Here is a 22,743-nt window from a genome sequence, read left to right on the forward strand (position 1 = left end):
AATTCTTGATGAAATACAACTGTTGTGAAATTATGTGCTGATATATATATATATATATATATGTGTATATATAGAGAGAGAGAGAGAGAAAGAAAGAAAGAGAGAGAGAGAGAGAGAGAGAGAGAGAGAGAGAGAGAGAGAGAGAGAGAGAGAGAGAGAGAGAATGTATGTCACAAAAAGCCATATTTGTTTCCTAAGCATGATTAATACCTGTAGATTTGTAAACATCTGATGAACACTGCTGAAACTTTCTTCTAAACTTTAAATCCCAAACCCATCCATGACATTGTGTACACAAATATTTAGAAATGTCAATATTCTATAAAAAAAAAAGGTGCCATAGAATTTGAAATTGAATTTATCTTGGCATAGTTAAATAACAAGAGTTCAGTACATGGACATGACATACAGTGAGTCTCAAACACCATTGTTTTCTCCTTCTTATTTAAATCTCGTTTTTGAAAAACACCCCTGAAAAACAGGCGAATCTCCACATAACACCGACTGTGACGCAACAGTCGGGATCATTAATATGTACGCCTCCAAAAATTTGCATATGCCAGCCCATGTTCCAGGCCAGGCGGAACTGCGCAGCCGAATCATCGGAAGTTCTGCAGGTTAAGAAACAAGCGAGGATCATCGGGAAAATGGCAGATCATGGAAAAAAATGTTATGTTCCAGGCTGTGCAGGGGATGTGAGGACTTTTCATACCCCTCCCACAGAAAAGAAATGTCAACAGGCGTGGTTGATGTTTGTCTATAATCGGATACCGCAACAATTTAATTCGAAATTGTTAGTTTGCTCTGCCCATTTCACCAGGGAATGTTTTTCTAACCTGGGACAATATCAAGCAGGCTTCTCTCAGCGTCTCATACTGAAGAAGGGGGCAGTTCCAACTATATTCCCGCAAGCGGTAAGTAGTGATTTTATTACCGATAATTTACACTGTGTTATCTAGATCCAGCGCAAGATCCTAGTACAGTAACAAATAGCAAACTCCAAGTAACTAGCATACATAACTAAATAGTATGACAAAGTATTTACGCTGAGGTTAATATTTCTTGCCTGTGTTGTCTTCAAAATACTACTGTATACACATATGTAAATTCCCTTTTGTCAAATAATTTTACTTTCGTCTATTTCATCAACAACACGTCAGGGGCTAACTACGTTAGTTTAGTTGCTCACAGATAATGTTAGCTCACTCGATCCTTCTAGCTAACGTCACATTCTCCACCACATAAGTTGAAGCTATATTTATTTGACAAGGCATCTAACGTTAGTCAATTTGTTAAAATGTTTAAATTTTTGAGAACTGACGTATGACTAGTTTGCACGCTTGTATTTCATTCAGAGTACACCACAGCCCTTGCGTACTAATGATGTAGGCTGCCAAACTGATGATCCTATCGTCTTGTGTAAGGGAACACAGCTGTCTTTGAACACAATGAGGTCCCACCTTCGAAGCAAAGGTAATGTTACTTATCATTAAGTGCATATGTGCTGTATTATAAGGACAGATTAATTGTGTACTATTGTTAAATGCCAGCTTGTTTAGCTCAGTAAGTCAGCTGCTATTGCAGTTCTATTCATAATCATCAAGATCCGTCTACACTAATGTACAGAAAAGATGACTTGTGCCCCGCTATTGAAATCTTGTATGGGTTACCATTATTCCCCTTACAAATTATATATTTTTTTTTACTGGTAGGCATACAGGTGACAGTGTCATCTCAAAGTGTGGCGATAGGCAACACAACTACTGAAATGTCATGGGCCACAATAGATCCATTTACATCGACACCATTGAAGGCTTCAAGGCCTGCCAAAAGACCCCGTGTTGAATTGGAGGAGGATACGGAAATGGGGAATATTTCCTCATCAGCGACTGATCCACAAGATTCTACATATGATCCTGCACGGTCTGTTACAGCTGAGACAGAATCATCACAGGTTTTGTAAGTTATATTTCTCTAACAAATCAGCAATTAATACACAAACTGTGATTTTGTATTCAGGTTTTCACTAGCAAGCACAATGTGTTTTTTTTCTTTCAGTGCCACATCAGTGCCATTCCACAAGGATGCAAAGTACATTGTTTTTGAAAAATGTCTCCTTAGCCTGTTCGAGAGTTGTCCAGTTTGCACCAGGGCTTGTAATGTCTGCCCACGCAGAAGAGGGACCTTTATAGCCATTGACCAACTGTGCCCTCACTGTGAGTTCTTCAGACAGTGGAGGAGTCAGCCTGTCATTGGCAGCACCCCTGTGGGCAACCTTCAGTTGTCTGCTGCCATCTATTTCAGCGGAGCTTCCTTTCGGAAGATGCAAAAGGTATTGTATCATTTGTACTCCCCAAAATAAGCCAAAACTACACAGAACAACTAATTTCTAGTTTTTTTAAAAGGTGTTTAGGGCGATGTACCTGAAAACGCATACATATGATGCTTTTAGAAGACATGCCAGGACATACCTGGAACCTGCTATCATATACAAGTGGAATGAGGAGCAAAATTTGCAGCTGCACTACCTGAGCCAGAACAAGAACGTCATTCTTGGTGGTGACATGCGAGCAGACTCACCAGGTGCACATTTTTAATTCAGTTTCTCTTTCTATGTAAACAACTATGCATTGCACAAGTACTTGTAAATATTAAGATTATGTGTTTCTGTCTTATAAATACCTCTGCATTAGTTAAAAATGATTAGTGATTTTTTTTGTTGTTGTAATTGCAGGACATTCTGCAAAATATGGGAGCTACACTATGATGAACTTGCAGACCAACAACATAATAGACATACAGCTGGTGCAGGTACTTCAACTGCAGACTATGGATAACATACTCTTGTTATGTATAACTACGTAAAACTTGCAATTATACTGTTTTTAAATGTCATGTAAGCAGTTGACACCTTTGTCTTTAGTGTAAGTTTGTAACAAATGTGTGCAAATTTCAGAGATAAAATACAGCATACATAACATACACAGCAATTTTTACGTAGAGAAGAAGAGACTTATACTAAATTTACAAAATATGTAATTTATGGAGATATTACATATACATTTTATACTTGTTTGTTTCTACTAAGAGCAACGAGGTAGGGGGAAGCTACCACATGGAGAAGGAGGGCCTTAGAAGAAGCTTGGACCTCCTGGAGGATAGCGGTATAAATTTGGACTGCATTGTTACAGACCGTCACCCACAGATACAAAAGTTTTTAAAGGATCGTAAAATTAACCACTATTATGACGTCTGGCACATGGCGAAAGGTAATGCTTGCGTATTTGAAAGAAAGTAAATTTCAAATATTCATGGTATTAGTAGCTATCCATATTTCTGAAAAATCTTATTGCATCAAAAAAAAAAAAAATCTGATATGTTTTGCCTGTAAATTTTACTTCATCAGGATTGTCAAAGAAGGTTGAGAAAATTTCCAGAGAGAAGGACTGTAGTTTGGTGAAGAAGTGGCATAAGAGCATCATCAACCACCTGTACTGGTCTGCAAGCAGCTCTGATTCAGGACCTGAGAAGGTAGCCAAATGGACCTCTGTCATGAACCACATTCAAGACATTCACACACATTCTGACCCGGCGTTCCCTCGGTGTCAACATGAACAAAGGGTGTCTAAGGACCATAGCAAGTGGTTTCATCCAGGTGTGTAACCTCAATGTGTTATTTGCCAAGTAAACAGTAAAAAGCATGTTATGTTAATCCTACAATATTCATGTGTTTTATAAATAACATCACACTGATTTCCCCCAAGGTTCAACAGCACTGAATAAGCTTCATAGGGTCCTGATAAACAAGAGAGTCCTTTCAGATGTAGAGAAGCTGAGCCCACATTACCAGACATCAACTGTGGAGTCATTTCACAAAGTCATCTTGCACTTTGCACCTAAAAATGTTGTCTTCCCCTTCATGGGAATGCTATGCAGGTATGTCTTCTCCCTCACAACTTGAACATAGGTCAGAACACAACACATAAACAGTTATGTTTGAAAGGGGGCATACTATTGTTTTCTGTCTAGGCAAACTGGTTTTCACAACCAAAATGCAGTGTAGTGCCTTTCAGTTAGAGTTTACAGAATGGTATAGATTTACTGTATTAGTATAAGTATATAAGTGCTATTTTTAATATTGTCATAATTTTAATGATAAATTAAAAAAGTTGATTTATTCACTATGACAATATGAACAATTTTTGTGTTTGTTTGTCTTATCCTTTAGGTTGTACCTTGCAGCGATGCACTTCAATGAGAATGCTGTCCGGCCACAATTGACATCATCTAAAGGGAAACCTGTGTACAAGCTTCTCTTTCCAAAGGCCAAAAAGGGAGGACACACCGTCAAACCAGTAAAAACAGAGCCAACATTTTGTACGTTTTTCATAAAAAATATTTATTTTAAACAATACTTACAAATGTGCAAATAAAATGAGTATTCAAATAAATAAAAAATAACTTATTACACTTTACAGGCTATGTCATCAACTTGATGAATACTGTTTTTGAAGAGGTTGTCCGTGATCCCCTTCCATATCTGGATGGCATACAGCAGATTCCTGTGCCTCCGGACCTGTCTTCTCAGCATGACAGACCTGCCATGGAAGAAGCCGTTGCTCAGCGTGTCACGTTTCAGTCAAGGGGGTGTCTGAAGCCAACATATTGCCCAGCAGCATCAGGAAACCACACATGAAGGGATGACAACACGTACACTTTGACCAAGGAAACCCCAGCACCAGCTGACAAACCACCTGTAGGACGTGTCGGCACTGCCTGAAGAGAGAGAAGGAGAGAGACATTTTTTGTGTGTGTGTTTTAGTTTTTTTTTTTTTTTTGTTCACAGGTCATTATGGGTCATGTATGTATGCTGCTGAGACACAATAAAAGTGTCACATCAATAAGTATCTGTCATTATTGCATGTTTCTTCTTTTATAACATACATTATACGGTATGGCTGTGCAATGCATTAAACTCATGATATAATATGGATGTAACTGAGCCCAATTATATTTACACTAAATGTAACAAGTGTGTGAAACTGCCCTTAACTTTCCATCCCTCTGACTCTAATATGCCCATGGTCAGCTCTATATACATTCATTGCATTTTGCAAAGAATATATATTGAGGCACACAGGTTCAAGGCCAGGATGTTCTGTCATGCATGATATTGTATTAGGCACTTGTCTCATTCTTCTTGTGACCTGCAAAAGAAAAAAATCATAATGGCACTGTTATTTACAGAAATCTTTCATACTTTGGAAGTAGCAGAAAGCACACCCATAGGTTGAATACATTTCTATCCAGTGTACTTTTGAAATACCTGTGGTATTTCCCTGCAACATATATTTTCTCTCTCAAGGGCCATGCATGCACAATTTCCACAAGTACACCTGTAAAAAAAGATAGAACTTAATGTAAGTTTTTGTTATTATTTGGCAAAATCCTATATATAGACATTGACTATATTGAGTGGCTTCTATACTGTACTTTTGTTGGCTAAATAAATCGACTTTAATAGGCTAACTTTAATGAAAGTTAAATTAATAGGAAAAAAATAATAGGAAATTAATAGGAAAAAAATAATAGGAAATTCTGTCCAATACCAGCGCAGTTTATTTTTTAAATCTAGTAGAATTTTTAGAACTCTGTGTGTTGAACTGATAATCACTCTTTTGTGTGTTAAACACAATCTACTTAATACAGACAACTTAACACTAAAAACTCATGGGTTAAAAAGGGACCAACTAATTTCTGGGTTATTTCAACCCAGAAAATTGGGTTATTCTTTTTGACCCAAATTCTGGGTTAAATACCTGACCCAAATGTTGGGTTAAAAAAACCCAACATCTGGGTAGAAATAACCCAAAAATTTGTTGATCCTTTTTTAACCCAGGAATCAAAAATAACCTAACTGCCTTATTTCAGAAAATAAAACTTTGTTTTACATTATATTACACACTTCAAGCACTTTTACATTTTATTGCATTAAATTACATTAAGTCACACTGTAATAACAATATTGGAAATAAAAAATAGAAAAATAAACAACAATTCTCTGAAGAGCCTCAGGACTTTAAAGTCCCACTCCGATCATATTTCGAGCTATTTTTAAACATTCTCAGTGGTCTGTAAATGATGATTATGCCGTTTTTAGCCAAAATCACAAAACCTGTGCCGTTTTCTGGGACTTCGCTTCAGCAGAGCGGCAGTAGCTCATTAGCAATTCGCCTCTGCGTTGTGGGCGGAGCCGTTGGCACGGAGACGACCCTCCCCCTCCTCTCCTCTGTACGTTCACACCCGCCGGCGCCGACTTGAGCTTCCGAGAAAACGGAGGAGAAGCTGATCATCGCCGTTGCTGGGTTTCCTATCATTATCGGATTAATTGCAGTTTAACCATCACAGAGTGAAAGCTTATCATTATGTGTTTTTAAGTCCTCCTGCCAGTTTAACAGGGCGCGCTTGACAGGGCATATAAGAACGAGGAGAGAGAGAGAGAGAGCCCCGGCCGCGCGCGCGCACTCACTAATAATTATAAATAATAATGTGACCAAAACGGTTATACAAATGCTGTCATTATAAAAGGTTTCTAGTGTCAATGTATTGCTTGTTTATTCTGTTTACTTTTCATGGTGTGGCACTTCTCTTCTCCCATGATCGAACATAGAATGCTGCTACTTCAGAGCGGCCAAAGCGTCAACAAGCTTCCTCGTACTTTTTGACAAGCGTACAGGGCGGCCAGAGCTTCTTTGCCGCTCAAGTCGGCGGTGGTGTGAACGTACAGTTAGTATTGCAACCGGCTACCGCACATAGGTGTTGATCCGCCATCGTCTTCTCTACTCCTCAGAACCTGAGCGGGCGGGGGCGGAGGGGAGTATGAGCTTGTGTGGCCCCACCCAGTGGAGTTACTACGTCACAACTCCAGTCTATTTTAGCTGGCATTTTAGCGCCTGCTACTGATTCACAGCCATTTGAATGCAGAAATACTCAGAAATACAACTTTGAGCTTATTTTTCTCAATATATGTCCTCTAACATCAGAAAAATGCCACAAGAACATGTTAACACCTAGAAAAACATGATTTTCATCGGAGTGGGTCTTTAAGCCTGGGGCCAACTTTTTTTGATCTGGGGACAAGATTTTTGATAGTGTCCTCATCAAAGAGAAGAAATGCCTCCTCATGTCTTCATCTGAAAGACAGAAAACAAGACAACATGAGTATTGTTAATAAGGCGAGACAATTGTGAACCACTCACCAGACACTCTTTCATTATCAAGCTGACAAATAATCACTTTTAAGGGAATGCTGTGGCCCAAATTGCTAGTTAACTAATGTGGTTCTTTTGCAGCATTACCCATTTTGTGTGAATGACAGTCTATACTGTCCATCTTTTCTTTCATTAACAAGTGTAATGACATTAATGCAAAGGTGAATATCTGGCCCGTTCTTATGCATAACAGCTTAAAGACAAGGCACAAGTATCTTTTAGGGTTATATGCATACCCCACTGTCGAAGAAGTTGTGACTTTCACAAAATCTTGCACTGACACATTTAAGCCTTATTAAAGAAAATGTTTAGGTATAGAGAGATTAAGGGCAGTAAGAGTAAAATGCTCACCTCTAAAATTCTCTATCAGCTCAGACAGCCGCCACTCAGTTAGCTTATCAGCGACAAAGCTGTCCATTTTAAATGACCTGGAGAAAACATAGCAATATAGAGGTTAGCAACAATTCGAAGACTTGACCCGCTTCTTTAACTCTCACTACTTCAGCCAGTAGAGCACTGTATAATATGATAAGCACGGCGCAGCTGGTAAACATAACTCAACTATTGTGTTGCCTCGTCGCTCTGTAGCCGCGGCTAACGGGGGTCGCACACCGGACGAGAAGCACAGCGCCTAGTCGCGTCTAGGACAACTCGAGGTATCGCACACCGGACGCACACTCTCTCAGTTTATGGCCGCGCAGCGCCATGTCTTTAAAATTCAAACACATTATTCTCTATGAGTGTACACACACCGGCATCTGTCCGCGGCGCCCAGCAACAGACCTTCACCCATTCTGCGTGGTCTGCTTGGGCCTTAAACACGCTCAAGAAGCCTTGGAGAACCCGGAAAATTCCAGTCATTGCCTGATGCTGCCCAAGAAGCTTTTACGACGCCGTCTTAAAGTTGCAGCGACCCAGTGCTCCGAGCTTGGCCTTTCTAACACGGATGGGGGACATGGTGACGACGACGCGCTAGCAGGGGGACTCCCGGGGCGCCTCCTCACTTTTTTTTGGCTGACCAGCCCAATCCCGCATTCCCCGAAGAGGACATCTTTGCGGGCAACCTCACGCTCGTCGACGAACCGGCCGGTTCCGGCGATGAGGATGACGCGGCCCTTCTTGGGGTCTCAGAGCGCTACCGACCAGGAGAGGGATATGCGACGGGAAAGTGTTGGGACCCCCTCCCGGTCCGAGGAAACAACTCTTCCCCGTCCTTCCAGCGTGCGCGAAGCACATGAGGCACAATTGGAGCGACCCGCTCGACTTCAAATGCAAATTAGATCAAACAGTTTAGAGTCCATCTTGGAAGGCCTGCCGAGCGTTACGGAGGACGATATTAAATATATATATATACGGAGGATATATTAAAAATTTTCCTCATGATTGCGGCAACCCACGCGGTCCGGCGTCTTCTCGTCAGCTCCTCCACCTGCTTCCCTTGTTGTTGTTTTTTTCAGGAAGGAAAGCTGGAAAAACGTATTCCGTTGTTCAGTTTCCTCACTGAATGTTCGTGTGACCTGCTATGGCAGTTCTTGATCGAGCAGCACTGACCAACCATAACGCTGTTATTAAAAACTCGACAGAAAATCCAAAAACAGCCTCCAACACACAAATTAAAATACAGCGGGTAGAGCGCGATCCTCTAAATATGGCGGCGGACCCATAATCCAACACGGCGTGACATCATCTATAAGACCTTATGCGCCAGAGAAACGAGGGCGCCGCCATCTTTAGCATTGCGGGTTGCCGCAATCATGAGGAAAATTTTTAATAAACAAATACAAAATATTGTCTTCTAAAATTCCCATAAATATGGTTCTGCCATGTGAGGGTGAGACTGTGGTAGTGGTTTTCTTGGACAAAATTGTCATAGTCTGCTGTGCTCTTACAAACATGTGTCCAAGTGTTGTGCAGTGATTGCTAAATCAACTGGTTTGTTAAAACGTTTGTTAAAAGTTGTACAAAGCAAGAGGTTGTGTATTGTATATTCCTTGATGACTTGTAGGATAGTTGACGAATGATGTTGAATTTGTGGTTCATGTTTGCAGACGATAAAGCCAGGCCACACTGCATGAATCAAATAAATTATATTTATTTTGTTTTCAATGAACAATTTGCTTTGATATTATGTACATCTTTTTACATGTCTTTTAAAAATGTTTGTGAATCGGTTTTATATAACTGCTTAATAAATACATTAAGTGACTTTTATCTGTTTCTGTACTGATTGCATCCACAAAGACTCTTTAAGTAACGTTACACATAAACTGGGATGGGCAAAGATACATCAATCTATTTTGAAGGGATTTATAGCTCTTAAACTCCTGCAAAGTGTACGCACTCAATCCAAAAACAAGGTAATTAACGATGTCCAGATTTATGAGCGGAGGTAGTGCGTTTGGATTCGTAATCCAGCCCTGGGCTGCTAAATCATATGGATCAAAGTTGTTTATCGCGGATTTTCACAGCGTTTTGCGTGTTTATTAATGAACGGCTCGTTTTAAAATCTTCCCGGTCGATTTACATTTGTTAAGTCATCTGCTTTAAACATTACAGTCCTCATGATAACTTTCGTTAACTTTACATTAAGTAAATCCACTTAAAAAGCTAATTACTCCTGGACAGAAATGCCATATAAATATACAGAGCGACCGCAAAACGGAAGTTAAAAGACAATTTTCCAAAGATGGCGGCGCCCTTGTTTCTCTGGTGCATAAGGTCTATAGGGTGTGAAAATTGTACAGCTGTGGTATTTGTATAGGGTGTGAATTCTGTATAGAAGATGTGTAGATTTTTGGTACGGCGTGTGGATTTTGTAGGAGGTAAAGGAATTTCAATGGGGTGTGAATTTTGTATAGGGTGTTAAATGTGTATTTTGTGAAGGTGTGAATCATATTTAATATAATAAAGTTCTGTGTAACCAATTATTAACGAAGGAATTATATCAGAATGACAATCCTGACAATCTGACAGAAATGTCTTGTGTGGCTCAAAAATGGGTTGAATACATGCGGTTCATGTATGTCTTCTTTAGTCTGTTGGCTATTTCGTTTTTTTCTTGGCACACGTCACTTACACATTTTGCACTTACTGCGGAGTCTTGAGACTGTTTAGATACATATTTGTGCCCATATGTACATTTTATGTACTGGTGTGTTATTGCTGAATAAATATTTTCTAAAATTGTATGATGTTTTTGTTGAGTTATTATTACACAATACTTTTTCTGACCTTTTTGAATCTTGCCCCTGACAAATAACCCAAATTACAAAAAAAGACTAAAACTAATAAAACTAAACTAAAACTAAGCATTTTCAAAAAATTAAAACTAAACTAGCAAACCCACTTTAAAAACTCATTTAAACTGAATTTGAAAACAAAAAGTCAAAATGAAATAAAAATAAAAACTAATGAAAAATGCAAAACTATAATAACCCTGACCCCCACCGACTCGAAACGCAAGCTGCCTGCCTGATGTTAGGCTGATGGGGGCATCGAGTCCACGTTCACGGGCCACGAGCCCTTCGGACTCTCTTCCTGTCCCAGAACCCCTGTCCAAAAGACGCAGGGTCTCCCGCGGATGGGTCGGTTCCCCTCCTCTCGAGGCTGCCCAGCCCATGTCTTTAATGAACGTTGTGGGAGAAAATCTTTCTGAACCCCTGCATGTCGCCCCTAGTTTGTCCACTAGAGGGCGCCATTGCATCACAAATAAATCAGCTGGGCTTACACAGCTCCGCTGCGGCTCGGGTGGGAACACTCGCGAGTCACAAATGAGCTTGGCAAACTGTTTCGGCTCCCGAGTGGGTGATCCGTACTATAATGCAGGGATACAGACTATAATGCAGGGATACAGACTGCAGTTTGCAATGAAACCCCCGCATTTCAACGGCGTTCTCTCTTCACACACGGAAGAGAACGCCTCACACATTCTGAAAGAGGAAATATCCTCCCTCCTAAACAAGGGAGCGATTCAGGTGGTGCCCCCCAGTCTGATGAATCAGGGATTTTATTCTCGTTATTTCCTGGTCCCAAAGAAGGACGGCTCTCTCCTCCCTATCTTGGACCTTCGTGTGTTTAACAAACATTTGAGGAAATACAATTTCAGAATTCTAACTCATGGCTCGCTCGCCCGCGCCATAAAACAGAACGACTGGTTCACATCAGTCGACCTGAAAGATGCTTTCTTCCATATAAGCATTTATCCGCCACACAGGAAGTTTCTTCATTTCGCCTACCAGGGCACATGTTACGAATTCACAGTTCTGCCGTTTGGGCTCAGTCTAAGCCCCCGGTGTTTCTGTCTGTGTGCGGAGGTGGGCTTAGCACCCATGAGAATGTCAGGTCTGAGGATTCTGACATACATAGACGATTGGCTCATTATAGCCGAATCGAAGGAGAAAGTGTTGCAGGACACCTGCCGTGTGCTCACGCACATCACATCTCTCGGGTTCAGAGTGAATGTGAGCAAGAGCAATTTTACACCCAGTTAGAATGTCATTTTCCTGGGCTTGGAGATGAACTCAGTCTCCATGCGAGCGCGTCTCTCTCAAGAGCGCGTTCTCTCTCTAATGAACTGTCTGTCGCACTTCAGAGAGGGGGCGAAAGTACAATATCGCACATGCCTCAGGCTGCAGGGTCTTATGGCTTCATCCATCCAGGTTGTGCCGCTGGGACTCCTGAGAATGAGAGCGTTCATGAAATGGGTTTTGTCACTACATTTCAGCCTGACGCGCAATCTTTGCCGCTCTGTAATAGTGACGTGCACCTGCTCGGCAGCCTTGCGCCACTGGAAATATATATTTATATATACACTCACCTAAAGGATTATTAGGAACACCATACTAATACTGTGTTTGACCCCCCTTCGCCTTCAGAACTGCCTTAATTCTACGTGGCATTGATTCAACAAGGTGCTGAAAGCATTCTTTAGAAATGTTGGCCCATATTGATAGGATAGCATCTTGCAGTTGATGGAGATTTGTGGGATGCACATCCAGGGCACGAAGCTCCCGTTCCACCACATCCCAAAGATGCTCTATTGGGTTGAGATCTGGTGACTGTGGGGGCCATTTTAGTACAGTGAACTCATTGTCATGTTCAAGAAACCAATTTGAAATGATTCGAGCTTTGTGACATGGTGCATTATCCTGCTGGAAGTAGCCATCAGAGGATGGGTACATGGTGGTCATAAAGGGATGGACATGGTCAGAAACAATGCTCAGGTAGGCCGTGGCATTTAAACAATGCCCAGTTGGCACTAAGGGGCCTAAAGTGTGCCAAGAAAACATCCCCCACACCATTACACCACCACCACCAGCCTGCACAGTGGTAACAAGGCATGATGGATCCATGTTCTCATTCTGTTTACGCCAAATTCTGACTCTACCATCTGAATGTCTCAACAGAAATCGAGACTCATTAGACCAGGCAACATTTTTCCAGTCTTCAACTGTCCAATTTTGGTGAGCTCGTGCAAATTGTAGCCTCTTTTTCCTATTTGTAGTGGAGATGAGTGGTACCCGGTGGGGTCTTCTGCTGTTGTAGCCCATCCGCCTCAAGGTTGTGCGTGTTGTGGCTTCACAAATGCTTTGCTGCATACCTCGGTTGTAATGAGTGTTTATTTCAGTCAAAGTTGCTCTTCTATCAGCTTGAATCAGTCGGCCCATTCTCCTCTGACCTCTAGCATCAACAAGGCATTTTCACCCACAGGACTGCCGCATACTGGATATTTTTCCCTTTTCACACCATTCTTTGTAAACCCTAGAAATGGTTGTGCGTGAAAATCCCAGTAACTGAGCAGATTGTGAAATACTCAGACCGGCCCGTCTGGCACCAACAACCATGCCACGCTCAAAATTGCTTAAATCACCTTTCTTTCCCATTCTGACATTCAGTTTGGAGTTCAGGAGATTGTCTTGACCAGGACCACACCCCTAAATGCATTGAAGCAACTGCCATGTGATTGGTTGATTAGATAATTGCATTAATGAGAAATTGAACAGGTGTTCCTAATAATCCTTTAGGTGAGTGTATAAATGAAAGAAGTCTCTGGGGGGACTTATTTTCATGCTGGCATTAAACATGGTCTGTTGTCTCAACTCACAACATTAGTTCATCCAATGTGGTCTGAGTCTGTGTCCCTGCAAGTCAATATAGATGGCCTTCCTCTATACAAGAGCTCAAACTCTCAATTCTGGCCTATTTTAGGCCTAGTAGAAAACTACAAGGACAGGGTCCAGACAAACAAGTTACCATTTGTCATTGGGATGTTTCTTGAGGGAAAGAAACCAGCCAGTCTTGATTACTTACAAGACTTTGTTGAGGAAATGCAGCAACTTGAAAAAGAAGGTTTCTTCTTTAAAGACAGAAATATTAAAGTCCAGATCTCTGCCATTGTTTGTGACGCACCAGCAAGGGCCTTTATCAGAAATTCTAATGGTCACAGTGGTTACTATGGATGTGACAAATGCAGTCAAAAGGGAGTTTACCACAATAACCGTATGACCTTCCCAGAAACAACAGCCTGTCTGAGGTCCAACCATGACCATTTTGAGTCTTTTTCTGAAGACTCACACTACAGAGGGAAAACACCTTTAGAATCACTGTCCATTGGTTTGGTGACATCATTTCCTCTTGACTACATGCACCTTGTATGTTTGGGGGTTACACGTAAATTAATATCTCTATGGCAGAAAGGGCCACTGAAGACTCGTTTAGGCCCAACGTTTGTCAGAAATGTTTCTGCACAACTGACAGAGCTACGGCCTCATGCTCCATCAGAAATGAACAGAAAAACGAGATCTCTATTTGAGTCAGACCACTGGAAGGCTACTGAATTTCGTACATTCCTCTTGTACACTGCACCTGTCTGTTTAAAAGGAAACATTCCTAAGGCAATGTATGAAAACTTCATGCTGCTTGCAGTTGCTATGACCATCTTTCTCAGTCCATCCTTGTGTGCAGACTATGCAGACTATGCTGGAAACCTCCTGGTTTTGTTTGTGAACCACTGCAGCTGCTTGTATGGGAAAGAAACCATCACTTACAACATGCATTGCTTAACTCAATTGATTCACGACGTATACTCATTTGGTGTACTTGACAACATTTCTTGCTTTCCCTTTGAGAATTTCCATGGCCAAATTTAAAGAATGATAAGAAACCCAAACAAGCCTTTAGAACAAGTCGTAAGAAGACTGTCAGAAAGAGAGGTTATGCGAACAATGCAGTCAGATCCAGAGAAAACTCTGTCCCAAATGGTCTAAATAAATTGCAAAATATGCACAATATGCAAAAATGCAGTTCAGTCACTTCTCTGTGCAGACGTGCACTGGGAATAACTGTGTCCAGCTGAAAAACAAGGATGTTGTCGTAGTGCAAAACCTGGTGGTCGAGGAACATGGAGAAACTTTCATTGTGTACACCACATTCAGGAACAAGGCCGATCTTTATGTCTATCCCCTGCCATCATCAGAGCTTTACATTTTCCTTCTCTCTGGACTGAAGGATGAACTCCTTTTCACCCAAGCCACAAATGTGCTACGCAAGTTTGTGCTTCTTCCATGCAAAGAGGACTTTGCTGGTCTGCCATTACTCCATTTGTAGGATGTAAGGCACCTGTAAAAAAAGAAAGAAAGAAAAAATCTCTGTAAAAAATCTACAACAAATACATTATAACTCCTACAATTATCTGTAAAAAGGTGCGTATGTTATAAGATATGTTGAAATTGAGTTTGTGAAATATTTTGTGCAATTGATTGACTCATTTCACCTTTTTGTTCACAGTTCAATGTTTGCTGTGGTCAATTTCCCGAATGAGGTTAAAGAAGGCAGTGTTGTTTCATGAAAAGCCGAACACTGACACATGGGAGATACACCCATTTGATTTACTGAAAAAGAAAAGTGAGTGTTTTAAAGTAATATCAAATACTAAATGTATAATTTGCAAACGTAAAGCAATTAATTAAAAAAATTGTTTTCAGATACATATGACAAGGCTCATGAATGCCTGATTCGGGCTGAAAAGGGTTTGAAACCCTTCGGGCTGGAAAGCATTGAAACAGAGCCAGAGTCGTATCAAAGAAAGAGAAAGTAAGATTTATTGTTTGAGATAAATGGAACCTCAACACTACAATTTAGCCTCTAATTACTTCATGCTTGCCGTTGTATCACTGCACTTAAATATAACTTAAAACTTAAACATAAGTTTCATATTTATGTTTAAATAATATAATGTTATTTTTTTTATTTCATCTATGTTGATTATATGAAAAGTGAACAGCATGAGTAAGTTAGGATCATAAGATGCGCACTATATCGGGAGACATTTGGAGTTGGTCAGACATGATTTTGACCACTCACTCTAAAAAGAGATGTGTTAAAATCTACACAACATGTGTTGTCCCTGAGCACACACACTACATGTGTTAAAATCTACACAACATGTCATTTTTAACATCTCTTTTTACAGGTTGTGTTGTTTTCAACACATAATTTTATAAGAGCGCACCGACACTCACCATCAATTTGTATGCAGTGTTTGCTATGTTCTCAAACAAACAGGCCAGTATAATTAAAAGTTATTTATATACAATATTTTGTCAGTTGCTACATTTTAATTTAATTCAAATTGCAAACTCGGTTAACTGTTATCTCTTCATGAACTTTTCTCAAAAGCAGCATTATCAATTAGGGGTTGATGCGTGAATAACTGAATAATGTACAGTACAGTGAGTCTGTCCAGTCATTGAGCATGGCCTTGTACTTTGTGTGCACATGCATTTTGTACTCGACTACTGATAAAATGGTTAATATTTTTACATCTGCCCCTTTCGCTTTATTTTTAAAATTACATCTGAGTTTCTAATTACCTGACACAATAAATGTGTAAGTCATTTTAACACAAAATTTTTGTTAAATTTGACACAACATGTGTTGTCCCTGAGCACACTCACTACATGTTTAAACTTTTTAACACATCTCTTTTTAGAGTGTTTCATTAAAGGAGAACTCCGGTCAATTTTAACATTGAGCTCATTTTTTTGTACATTTGGAGTGCTGTCAGTACAGAGAACAACGACAAAAATCGGTGTTGCCTACAGTAGTCGATTGTCGAGTTCACGCGCGTGATCATAGGTACTAAACCTATGCGCGTGAACTCGACAATCGACTACTGTGGACTTCGACCGAAAACAGGATGTAAATACAGGTATGTGCGCTGGCTGAATAAACATCATTTTTATTAATATCTTTCACATCTACTGCAGTCAGATTCACTCGCGTTCACTCCGAAGGAATCACTCACATGACCTGTGCACTTATAATGACACATCAAGGATGTTAAGAGCCTAAAAGCAGGTTTAAAACTTGCCCCATTGAAGTCAACAGGGTGCAAATTTTACAAAGAGGATAACACGGTGTAGGCAACACCGATTTTAGTCGTTGTTCTCTGTACTGACAGCACTCCAAATGTACAAAAAAATTAGCTCAATGTTAAAATTGACCAGAGTTCTCCTTTAAGTTTTTGTTTTGTAGAAAGCCTTTATTTAAAGTGAATTTCATTTTGTATAAATTGTATCTTAATTTGAATCAATGTTTCATCAATCAATTGCCTGGATTTAATAAATAAGAAGCAAATATAGCAGACATATATTCAGGACTGCATTGCACATGAACTGGAGCTGTCATTAATGAACCGAAACTCTGCAGCTATATACCTATTCAATATTCTATAATAAAATCAACCAATAGAATATTCGAAAAGCATGATATTGCATTATATTATTTTGTCATATTGATATTTGAAACGCAATGTTTTAATATAAACATTCATATTATATTATGTTGGGAAATCGGGCATTTTGTCCCGCATCAGCATTTATTCAAAAGTTGTTAACGCTCAACATTCAAAAGGTAAATAAGGATTTCCCACTTGTATTAGTACGCTTAGGCTTCGCCACGTGGATGCCCAATTGAAGCTCTCACAAGCACAAAAAGCAGGCACAGAATATGTTAATAAAGTCTTTATTAACGCATTTTAGACGAACAAAAACAGGTAGGCTAAGCCAAAGACTGAGGCTACAATATCCATAAATAAATTTTCACAAATACCAATGAAAGTAAAACTGAAAACTGAAACACACAGTAAACTTAACCTGGGCTTAAAAAGAAGGCTAAAGGGTGCCACTTGTTGGTAAAAAAAAGTAGCCTAATACAAGATAAACGCAAAATATGCATTTGTATAAGAAAATAAAATAGGCTGCATTGTTTAGCCTACACAAATATATCCATAAAACTAACACAGGAACCTAAATCAGATACAGTAAGCCTAACTTGGGCTTAAAAGGGCTATAAGGTGCCGTTAGTGGCCTAAAACAGAAGATTAGCCTACTTATTTTTAGCTTTCCTCGCGCTGTGTAGAAATAATATTGAATCAACCATCCCTGGGTTGAGACGGTTTCTTCTCGCCTCAATGACACGACCTGTGGAGCTGAATGTGCGCTCACTGGCTGTACTTGATGCTGGAACGCAGAGGATCCTCCTTGCCAATGCACGAAGCCTCGGGAAGGTGGGTGCCTGTCTCTCCCAAAATTCAAGCAACCGGTCCTCGTCACAGTCATCCAGCGTAAAGTGTGCAGCACGGTACCGCTCCAATTCGTTCGTTAGGCCCACATCAGCGGCATCATCGGCCCATTCAGCGGAGTCCACTCTAGGTCTTTTATCTCTCTGACTTTCGTTAGTGACGTCTATGGAAGGTAAAATAGAATTTGTCAATAATGTCATTTACCAGCATTAAATTGAAATATCCCATTCATCATTAATAACGCAGCCACTTACCCTCGCCTGTAGATGTCCATGGTGCTGTAGTGCTTGAAGTCTCAGGAGAGTCCGCAGCTTCAAAAGACACAGGGTATATGAGGTTGCCAACGATTCTGTGGAGATTTTTCCTTTCAGTCTCAGTCTCATTTTGACACTTTTGTAGCGGGGGCAGAGGAAGAGGGCGATTTTGTGCGTGTCTGTGAGGATTAACTTTTGATGGAGTAGAGCAAGTGCGCGCGTACGGAGCAAAGCCATGTACTCAGGGTCTCCAAAGACGAGTTGGCAGTGTGCGCCCAGATTGTAAAACCACAGCATCACTAAATGCAGTGTCGGGTAGTCCTCTCCCTGCAACTCCTCAGATGCTTTCTTGAAAGGCTCCAAGAAATCTATCACGGTTGTGAGCGTGTTTTGATATATGCCTTCCATCCGCTCTGACTGCCCCCTGCTTTCGAGTAGCTCGTTAATTTCCCTGTATTGCTTGCTCACAGATTTGAGCATGTCAATTTTGCTATTCCAATGAGTCTCACACTCTTGGACCTAAGCCATGTGGGAGAGCTGTGTGTGCACTGGCTTTTTTAAGATATTTGACAATGCCCTTGCACGCGTCAATCATCTCCGTTACCTCCTCAATGTCAGATCCACTGAACGTATGTTTCAGAATTGTGTTCAGAACATGGGCTGCACATGGTATCCAGTGATAATTTTTTAGGGCAGCTTTAATGTTAGAGCCCTGGTCACTCACGAGCACCACTTGATCAAATGAGATCCCATAAGAACACAGCTGCTCATTAATCTGTTTGTGGATGTTGATTGCTGTTTTGAGCAATGTGCAATCGAATTCCACTGTGCACATAACACAGCTTGCCAGCTTCCAATCCTCTGTGATATAATGGCACGTCAAGACAGTGTAGGACCTTCTGTTAAAATCATCAGTCCACATATCAGTCGTTATTGCAACCCCTCCATTGTCATGCACCGCTGACTTCAGAACCTCGGATAAGGCTTCTTTCTCGACCATGGCCTGTTTTTTAGCTCGATCACAGACTGTCTGCCTATGAGGAAGCACTCCATTTGCGTCGACTGAGCCATAACGTGCTCCAATGTTGATGAGACCCTGGGCCACTTTCATAAAACCTTCCCCCGAAACAATATCAAAGGGGCGCAGGTCTGTGCAACAAAAGTCCACGCAATAATCCACAAATTTACTCTTCACTTGGAAAGGAATTTTCGTGTGGTCAGGGCGCATAAAGACATCTATAGTTTGTGGCCTGGGTTGGCCTGATGCTGCTCTATTCGGCTGTGATGGCTTCCCGGGGCCGCACTTGTGACGCGCCATGTTGGTCGTGCCAGTTTTGTGGCTATCAAATGTGTAAATAGCATCACAAGAAGTACACATGACAAAGCCAGCACTTTGGTCATCATCTTTCATTATTTCGGCAAATGTCTCCCACACTTTGCTCTTTCTATTTGTGTATTTGCGGAGCTTCCACTCCCCAGTCTTCACCTTTTCTCTTGCCGCCTCCATCTCTACCTGCAGACTGAGCTTGTGCGTCATCTTCGCGCCAGTTATTCAGCCAATAAAGTGTAGGCCTATGTATTTCATAGAAAATTGTGTCTAGTACTATATAAATTACAATGGTTTAATTGGCATCTTTATTTCAAACGACCCGACCGACCGCGACCCGAATATCATTCAAAATATTTTTGTAACCGCGGGTGACCGCAGGCACCCTCTCATTTTGGATCAACCCGCGCATCACTGATGCTTAACATAGGTATTGATACATTGTGACTTTGCAATACTATAATTATTTATGTCCTCAGAAAACTTGGTGATCAGTGGTCTGTGGAGCCAGATGTGGTGGAGGACATCGAGGCATTTACATGTGTAATGTATGGCCAGGGCCGCGAAAAATCTGTGAACAACGTGCGCAGCATCATACTGAAAAAATGATTGGAGAAGATGAGACGCTTACCACCAGATTCAAGGTGGATTTTTCCCGGCTCCCGCCCTGCAGAGACAACCTGGTCCCACACATCAACCGTGTCAACCACCGTCTGGCCATCTACAAGAGAGCAGCCACACCGATATTTTGGTGTCCCAAGCCCCATGATCCTGGCCAAGGCTGGGAAAAGACTGAAGAGGGTACCCTGGAACCAGTGTGGTCTTGTGGACCTATCCTCCCCACTTCACTCACTGACTTGCTAGAAGAAACAGTCAAAGAGATGGATGGAGATGGTGAAGAAGACGAGGAGCAAGAGGTCGATTATGAAGACCTGCTGTATGATGAATAGACATCATTGCCCTTGACCTTTTGACCTTTGATTAGAATCACTTTTTTCTATTTCAGTTTATTCTAATGGGGATTTGTTATACCCTATATATACACATATTTGACTATATGAGTGGTTTTCTGTTTTGTTTCAATAAATATAATACCAATCTAACGGTTTGAACAGTAACTCCTTATTATGGGAGATGTTCATTTGGACCAACATGTGACAATATTTCAAGTAGGGATCATCAACATTTGTTTATTATACATCATAAAGACTATAAAAATACAAAAGTTAGAAAACATATATCAATAGGGTCCATAGGGGAGGAGTTCCAGTGATCCAATGTCACCGATTTTTTTAATTTTTTTTGCGTTTATTTGATTTGTTTTAATGCACCATATATCATCTAATCATGACAATCCTCATATCTATCAATTCCTCATGCACAGACGAAGAGAAAAGGGTTCTGTAGGATGTATTGTTCAGATTCTATGTAGATTTAAAGTTTTCGTTTTTCACAACCGAAAATCAAGCACGGACACAAAAGATGATACAAAAAAATCACATATGGGACAATAATTTGCGTGGGGAAAATCAAAATTCCTTTTCTAGACACCTTAAGGATTACAAAAAACTAGGTTAAAAAAATATACCTTTCGGGTGCAGGTGAACCCCCTCTTCCTACCCTACTATATGAAATTTTCAAAATAAATGAATAGTTCACACAAAAATAAAAAAAATGCTGTTAATTTACTCACCCACAGGCAATCAAAGATGTTGGTGTTTTTCTTTTTTCAGTAGAAAATTCAAGTCAACGGTTGGCGTCTAGCCTGGATGCCAGCCGAACTTAGCCCCGCCCACAACATTTTTAGGTTGGGAAGTTCGGCCTGAACTCGATCCGTTGAGAAGCTATTATGCCCGAACAAAAATTGTTCGGACCAATCAAATTGTCATGGCAGGCTTTATACGATGATGGACAGATGAGCAACGGTAACGTAATTATCCACGTCATCAAAGAGCGCTTGGGTTGAATTCGTTTACAACAAAGATGACTGCCGCTGGAGAATTGAGATTTCACGAGTTCACACTTACAAATAAGTCAGATAGAATAAATGCATATTTGGCGTGCTGTCCAAGGCCCAAAGCCATTACATATTTAAAACAGTAATATCCTATACTAAACCTAAACTAATCTTGACAAACTGTATATCATTTGAAAGGTTACAATCTCTAGTTTTCATATTTGGTGACTGATTTTCAAAATAAAATACAGAGGAGGCGTAATTTATCAATTTGCAACAAGAATATTTTAATATTCCTAATATTGGCGTGTTCAGACCTTTATTTTGAAATAGCAATGAACATAAAAAATTATGAAAGAATGGTACAAACCTCAGTTTGTTTTTATGCCAAGAGTTCAAAAGATAACATCCATTGAATTATTTTAGAAAAAAAGGTCTGAAAATGTTTTAAATATAAAGAAAAAATATATAGATTCACCATTTGTGATGTGGCAGCGAGCTATAGCGCACATACGTGTTATTTTATGTGTTTCTTAGAGGTTGAATTCATATCAAAATCTGCCAAACTTCCCATACTACTTCTGAATAGAATGTCTACTTCATAAATTGTATGAAAATTGTGGAAATAATGGTTCAGATCACTCAAACCACATATGGAAATGGAGGCGCCCTTATATGGGCAGTAATGGAGTCTGGTTGTCACCTAGTGAAAATGTTTGGTACTGCGCCCAAACAAAATCTTACTGAAAGCTCATTTTTGGAGATATCAACCTAAAATTTGAAACACAACTTGTTCAGATTTTTGGCTTCGATTTTTTTTTGCAGTTTTAGAGTCACCCAGGTTTTAAAAATATATATTTTATATAAAATATGAATAATTCAATTTTTTTACATTGTACATTATCATAAACTCAAACTTCTATAACTTTTTTTCTGTTTCACTTTCTTAATTTATTTCACTTCTACAGAAATCTGCCAAATGTCTTCTTTAAAACAAGACCAAGTTTACGTCTATACATCAAAGCATTCTTTAATTACAACCATTTAAGTTCGAAATGTGCATTTTCATGTCTATTCAAAAATAAGGGGGGTGACACTTAAAGGGTTAAGGGGCCACATGTTACATTCAGGGGCCAAGTACAGGGTACATTCAAGCACACAAAATAATTTATTCAGTACGGTGCAAATACATTTCGGCAGTCATTCCTTTTTCAAACACTCTAATAAAAAATTATGAGCCAGTAAAGTTCTTAATGATTTTTTTCATTTATTTATACTGTGCATAAAGGACACAATGCAAAATCACACACACACACGTGTGAAAATATAGGCAGGTCCAGGTGGAGCAGCAC

This window comes from Rutilus rutilus (assembly GCF_951802725.1).
Source record: "Rutilus rutilus genome assembly, chromosome: 4".
NCBI lineage: Eukaryota > Metazoa > Chordata > Actinopteri > Cypriniformes > Leuciscidae > Rutilus > Rutilus rutilus.